Here is a 6,000-nt window from a genome sequence, read left to right as displayed (position 1 = left end):
CCATGGACCACATGTAGTTGACCTGGATGTAGAGGAACCACACCCTCCCCTGCGGTGGCAGAGACAAGCTGTGTCCTCTGACTATCCAGACTGTGCCTAGCTTTGAACAGTGAGGGGGTGGAAAATCCAGCCCTAATGCAGTCCTGAGCCAGACTTGCAGAATTCCAGAGCTGGCTCTGGCACACTGCTGGGCACAGGTGGAAAAGCCAGGAGCTCGTGGGCACTGCAGCGTACACACCTGGTAATGAATGTACAATTGTCTTTCATTTGTTTACTTTGGCCTTTTGATCGCCACAACAGTTTGCATTAATTTTTTCTTTAATTGCTGCATCTATTCCCTTGGCCTTGGTTGTTGCCTTGGAGATGCACAGGAGACCTTCAGAGAACTGCTTATTACAGCAGCAGGTGTGGATAGTGCTGACCTGGACAAACCTGTGTGAGCCACCTGCTGATGGGGGGGGTTGTAGGTGTCTGCATGAGTCACTGAAAGTGAGGGGATCCCACATTCCTCATCTCCTGAAGGAAAATGTTAATGCCTTTGGGTGGCTTCCTGTCACTGTGCACCTGTAGCTGCTCCTGTGGAGGACATTGAGATTTGCATGGGCAGGAAGCAGGTTAGAGGAGCTGCTTGTATGTGTGTGTACTTGTCACAATTCTTTCTCAATGGAGAAAGAAAGAATTAAGTGGACCAGACTAATGCCCCAGCTGCCAGCGAGCTGATGAGAGCTGGATTTTGGGAACGTTAGGAAGGAGGGTTGGGCTCCTGGAGGGAGAGAAGTGGAGAGCATTGACCTCCTGTCTCTGGACAGGCAAAACACTTCTAGAGAAACGAAATGAGACACCAAAGGGGCAGGAGTGCTGTAATACTGTGATATGCAGAAAAGGACAGCCAGGTGATGGTTTTCAGCAGTGCTGGTGCATCTCTTGGTAGCTCAGTGCCTGGCAACTTCAATAGCAGTGCAGATCAACTGTAGGAACATCCCATATGGTCCAGAGAGCTGTTCATGCATTTCTTCCCTCTGCATTACTCTTGATGACTGTTTGAGATCAGACACATCTCTCATGAGCAGCGATCTGGCTGCTCGGCCTTAAGCTGTTCCTGTAAGAGAGGTGGGAGCTGTTCCTCCTGAGGCATTGCCTGCTCTGGGAAATGTGCTGCAAAATTCCTCTAAAGCCACCTTTCCTTCATGGGCGAGGGCATGTGGGGTGACAGCATATGACTGGTGACCCATGAATGAGCTAAACAGTGCATTTGCATGAGACCAGCAATTGCCCAGGTGCTTATCCCCTATATATAATATATATATGTGTGTGTGTGTGTGTGCACAATTTTTCTGAACTGCTGGACAGTCCCTAAGAAATAAATGCATGTGTGTACCTGCAGTCTGGCCTTCTGTCGCCAAATGTCACACTGACAGACACCTGTGTGTCTGACAGGGAAGGAGAATTAGAGAGAGAGGCTGCTCTGTCCTTGGGTGCAAGGAGACCACATCTCCAAAGCTATAAAAGATCCACTGGGCAGAGGATTTGCAGTAACTTTTACAACACTCTTTTCAGTGCCAATTTCTTGCCAGTGCTGCTGCTGCTCAGGTTGTGTTGACTTGAAGCTGAAGCAGGGACTGTGTTTGCTGGTGAGGCTGTTGGTATTTTATGGCTCTGTGGAGTGTTTTGGGAGAGGAGTGACTGCTTTGCTCTACTGCATTCATTTCCATCATCCTTGGTGACAGAACAAATTAAAAGATATTTCTGGACTGAAGTCCTTCCAAGGGGCAGCTCCTCCAGGATGCCTTTGAACCTGCTGCCCATGAAACCATGGGGGAACAGCAGGCAGCTCTCAGTGGTGTTTTCTGCTCCCTCTCAGGCTGGACAGGAATCTTCACGGGCTTGTCATCACCCCACGTCCCTGTCATTGCCCTATGGCTCTTGGGTCATAAAAACGTGAGGGAAAAATTTCCAGTATCCCCTCAGAGACATCATCCCTGGCACAGGGGGCTGGGATGGTTGTAGGAATGAACCCTGCAGTGACAACCCTTGCCTCATAAGAGATGCTCCAGTCCTTCAGTCATCCTTGTTGCCCTCCTCCAGACCCACTCCAGCGGCTCGGTGTCCCTCTGAGGGGAGCTGACAGAATCACGGATTAACTGAGGTTGGAAGGGACCTCTGGAGATAAGTGCAGGGTCACCTGGAGCAGGGCTTGGGATGTTTCCAGAGAGGGAGACTCCATGCCCTTTCTGGGCACCTGTTCCAGAGCTCCGCCACCCTCAACCTAAAGAAGTTGGGGGAAACTTTTTGTCTTCTAGTTTATGCCCATTGCTCCTCATCCTGTCAGCGGGCACCACTGAAGAGAGTCTGGCACCATCCTCGGACACGCCGGGGAGATACTGACATGGATTGCTGAGATCCCCTCTCAGCCTCCCCTTCTCCAGACTGACCCGGCCCATCTCCGCAGTGTCTCCTCATCAGAGAGCTGCTCCAGCCCCAAATCCTCTGGGTGTCCCCTCACAGGACCCTCTCCAGCCGCTCCTTGTCCATCTCCGCAGTGTCTCCTCATCAGAAAGTTGCTCCAGGCCCAAATCCTCTGGGTGTCCCTCACAGGATCCTCTCCAGCCGCTCCCTGTCCCCCTGAGGGAGCTCCCCCTCAGCACCGCCCCCGCGCTGCCGGCGGCGCCCTGCAGGTGGCGCTGCGCGGCGGGGCCGGGCCGGCACGGGAGGAGGGGGAGGAGGAGGAGGCAGCGAGTGCCCGGATCGGCCGCAGCCGCCGCCGCCGCCCCGCGCAATCCGCCGCCATCCGCCGCGCCCCGCGCCCATCGTCCCTCCGCACCCGGCTCCGCAGGCACCCCCGGCTCCCCGCCACCACCACAGGTGGGTATCGGGGGCCGGCGGCGGCGGCGGCCGCGGATATTCGGGGCGGTGAGTGGGGCCGGGGGGGAGGAGGAAGGGGAGGGAGAGGGAAGGTGGGACGAGGCAGCGCTAAAATGGAGCCGGAGCCAGCGGCTGCGGTACCCCGCGGCCTGCCGGCTCGGGCGGGTCCCCCGGGCGGGTTGGGGGGAGTCTCACCCCGGTTTCTCGCTGCTGTACCGCCGGTGTTTATTGTGCGAACCGCCCCCCTTCTCCCTGCGGGGACGGGGCCGCCGCGGGGCCTGGCCGGGCCCATCCCCGGTGGCGCTGGCGGGGCCGCCCGGGCTCGGGGCCCCTTGTCCGGGCTGCGGCCCCCGGGCCGAGTCGCCCCTGCCTCGTTGCGCTCCCCGGAGGGTGCAGCCGGGCCGGGGGGCTCCCCGCCGCAAAGGCAGGTTGTTTTTTTTTCGTCGTCTGGAGTGTGACACAAAGATATTTTTGTCGCGCCGTGTGTGTGTGTGTCTCAGCAAAACAAGGGGGGGGTGGCATCCAGAAGGCTCGGCCGGTTTGTTATTGTGCGGGAGCTACAAAAGGGCCGCTGAGGCCGAAATGCGGCTGGGGCGGGGGGGAACGAGGATGGAGTTTGTGCGCTGGGCGAGCTCGTTTGGTAGGTTTGGAAAGATGTTTTAGGCCCCTTTTTTTTTTTTTTTTCCAAGAGGGAGTTTCTAATTTTTGTGTGGGAGCAGCTGTGCTGCAAGCTGGGGAAATCCTAATGCGGGTCCTGGGACACGTGCTGAGCATCTTCTCCGGGGGGTGGTTTTAGTGTGTTGGTTGTAAATTTAGAGGGTTTTTTCTTCACAAAAACCGCCTTGATCTCTAAAGTCAGTGCTGCCGTAAGGGGTTTGAATGAGCTGGAAATTATGGGGTTTGTTAGGAAAGTTGTTTTGTTTGGTTTCTGGCTTCTGGGTGTGCGGAGGGCGAGATACACATTGAGTATCTACTCATCAGATAAATATCCATTTACTGATGTTGCTGGTGTTTGGGGTTATAAGGTACAGTACACATAAACGTTTAGGGATTTAGTAGTTTTGTTTCTTTCTAGGAACAGGTATAAAGTGTAAGCATATTGCAGTGTCTGCATCATCTCCTGGGGGGAAGGCGTCCCACCCCTCCTAACACTGAATCCAGGTTTATAGTGGAAGTTTGGGTTTTGTTAAGCCTTGTCTTACAGATTCTTTTGACACCTTCACTGGAATGGGCTCTTCCACGGTGGATAAATAGCCGGTCCCTGTTTTGGAGAGCTCAAGTTTGGAGAATCAACTCCTGATGAGTAGGTTTTTCAGATACAAACTGGCCACGACATTACCTTTGTACTTGCCTTTTCCATGTTTAGTGGTCACTGAGATAGTGAAACCCCAGTGTTCCAAAAACCAGTGCTCTGAGCCAGAGACTGGGAGTAAAGTCGCCTGGAAGAGGTAGGGAAGGTAAGGCCATATTCTGAAAGTGGAATTTAAAGGGAGGATGGAAAGTGATGTTTTCAGGCTGATTTCTGACTGAAAATAAGAAATACTTACATGCATTTTTCACTCCCAGTGAAGCATTGTAAGTGAGCCTAGGTTTTATCTGTGGTCCATGAGATCTTTGTGGGTTCACCATGGGTGATGCTGTTTCTTTTGGATCTCTGGCTTAAGAAGCTTTTTCTAGTTAGCAGAATATTTTGGGGTTACAGTAAACAATCCGTAATGTTTTTCTTGTTAAAATTTAAAAGTTCAGATAAAAATCATACTCAGAAAAATTGCAGATACTGTTTGGAGTTGCTGCTTTGTTAGTTTTGCCAGCCAGTGTAAGTACATCTACTATTAGCTGTATTTTGATTTTGTGCTTAATTTTGAGTACAAGTTCATTACTTTTTTTTTGTTCATTAGTCTGGTATGCTTTTCTGCATGGTTGAGTAAACTAGGTATCACACATTTCAGGATGCTTTCAGCAGTCTTCACTGTTGAGAAAACAAATTTTTACATTATTTGACAGATACCTTTCTTAAAACAAAAAAAGAGAAATTAAACCACGTGTTTGGTATGGGTTTCCAAATTTGTCATTATATAGTGCCTTGGTGCCTTGTTTTTTCTGAATTCTGAGATTTTTTCTTTGGTCTTACAGTGCATTTTTTGGATGCACTCTGAGCTTTTTTTTCTTTCTTTTTTCTGTGTGTGCATGAGAGCTTAAAAGGGCAGCTCAGCCAGCTGGCTGAAACTGGAAAAGTGAGTAAATAGTCCATAAAGATGCTGGAAGGGATATACAGGGTTTAAAAGTATTTTTGTTTCAGTAAGTGAGTAATAGCGCTAAAAATTTTGTATTAAAGTTATTTCACTTTATAGTGACATCTTAATAAAATTTTTTAATGAAGCTTTGTGTAAAGCCTGACTTCAAAGGCTAATTTATTTATTGAAGGTAGTGGTGGCATTAGAGGCTGTGTTTGTGTGACTGCCTGGGTGATGGCACAGGACAGACAAGGCTCAGTGCCCGTCTGTGGCCTCCTCCTGCTGGGGTCACACCTGAGGTGTGGCTGAGGAGAACAAGGGCCCTGAGCTGTGCTCTGCAGGTGTGAGATGATCCAGGTCAGAATTACCTGCCCGTTCAATTGTGCTTCTTGCTCAAGCCCTTCATTGTGCTTACCTGAGTAATTGAAAGTATTTAAGAGCAAGTCAGCCTAGCTTTAAATGCTGAAAATAATAGTAAACCTTTTGGTTTTGGTTTTTTTGGGTTTTTTTTTCATTTATGATGGTAGTCTACAAAGAGATTTTGCTCTTGTGGTTTTTCCACTTAAAATTGTGTATTTTCATGTTGGAAAACATGAAACTTCAGGAATAAAAGCAGTATGAGCAGGAGAAACTTAGTGATACGGGATGGTAACTTTAGGAGAAGGGTTATTCCAAGGGCTGGACCTCTCTGGTTCCCTGTTTCTTTTTACTACATTCCTCATTTATTCTGCAACTTGGCACTGAGCTGTTGTCTCAGTATCAGACTTTGCTCTTAAGCTGATCCTGCCTTGTTGAGTGGGTTTTGTTTTTCGTGTGTCACTGACTCATTCTCCTAATTGGTGGATAATTTCACAGCTCCTTATCACTAATTTCTCATTTGGAGCAGAAAAAATAGAAGGATGCT

The 6,000-nt window shown here is 49.9% G+C and overlaps 1 protein-coding gene across 1 annotated transcript in view; it reads left to right on the top strand.

Annotated features, from left to right (window-relative positions):
- The first annotated feature begins 2,734 nt into the window (after window positions 1-2,734).
- PRRC2B (proline rich coiled-coil 2B) overlaps window positions 2,735-6,000 on the top strand; it is a 46,519-nt gene continuing 43,253 nt past the window's right edge. Inside the window, 1 exon segment of the mRNA XM_030961152.1 lies at window positions 2,735-2,910. The gene's annotated coding sequence lies outside the window, so the exon portion shown is untranslated.

Source organism: Camarhynchus parvulus, chromosome 17, assembly GCF_901933205.1.
Source record: "Camarhynchus parvulus chromosome 17, STF_HiC, whole genome shotgun sequence".
NCBI lineage: Eukaryota > Metazoa > Chordata > Aves > Passeriformes > Thraupidae > Camarhynchus > Camarhynchus parvulus.
This window is presented reverse-complemented; position numbering and strand designations above follow the sequence as displayed.